The sequence below is a fragment of the Rhinopithecus bieti genome, unplaced genomic scaffold (assembly GCF_001698545.2).
Source record: "Rhinopithecus bieti isolate Rb0 unplaced genomic scaffold, ASM169854v2 scaffold_5626, whole genome shotgun sequence".
In the NCBI taxonomy this organism is placed as follows: domain Eukaryota; kingdom Metazoa; phylum Chordata; class Mammalia; order Primates; family Cercopithecidae; genus Rhinopithecus; species Rhinopithecus bieti.
The window spans coordinates 410097-411079 of NW_016805666.1; positions in this window are offsets into that span (position 1 = coordinate 410097).

Here is a 983-nt window from a genome sequence, read left to right on the forward strand (position 1 = left end):
TCTATATTCTATTATATATCCCTTCCACCAAAAATACATTCTTTTATATTAATAGAATATAAATCCAGGGTCAATGGAAAAGACTTAAGGGCAGACACAGAGTGGGATGTACTTTATGTTAGGAGAAGCCTGAAGGGACATCATGGCAGGCATTTGTGTGGCCTCCCACAAAACACCCTCCTCTACTCTGTCCTCACTTGCTCTGCTCTTCCTTCCCTTTGTCCTTATTATTTCCTTTCTGCTTCTCTTTCTTTTCTGTCTCCCTCTGTCCTGCCCTAGAACAATGCCTTTCCAATTGTGGGTTATAACACATTATTAGTAGGTCGTAAAATCAATTCAGTGGATGTGGACCGGCATTTTACAAAGTGAATAGAATATAAATAAACTCATTAAAAGGCATTACTCATACTCAGGATAATACTGTTGTGTAAAATTTGTTTTAATATGTGTGTCAGCATGTGTACACGGTGTCAAGATGTAACACTTATATCCTATTTCAAGACCCTGCTGTAGACTAAACAAGGACCCCCATGGTGCTCCAGGCATCCCCACCCTCACCTGTGGCACCAGGAGCTACTGCTGTCACTGGCTCAGCTGGGTCCTGTGTCTTTCTCTGTGTTGTCAGGGCCTGCGCTGACAGTCCACCCACAGGGAGGTGGAGTCTGGGACTTGACAGTGCTGGGAGGATCCTTCAGGCTCAGGCAAATCCTCACCTGGAGGCGGGGAATGGACTAGATGACCCCTGAAACAGTCCAGTTCAGCATGTGAGAGCTCCTCTGGGTCCAGCCCCTGTGCCACCTTCCTGCGCTTCCCTGCAGGGCCCTGGGGAGAGCAGAGAAAGCAGCTGCCGGCTCCAGGCAGTTATTTTACCCCAGGTGCCACTTACCCTGCAGAGGGGCTGGAACTAGATAATCATTTTACCCCAGGAGCAACTTACCCTACAGAGTGGCTGGAACTTCTCAGGTTTTTCAGTTCCTGTGTTA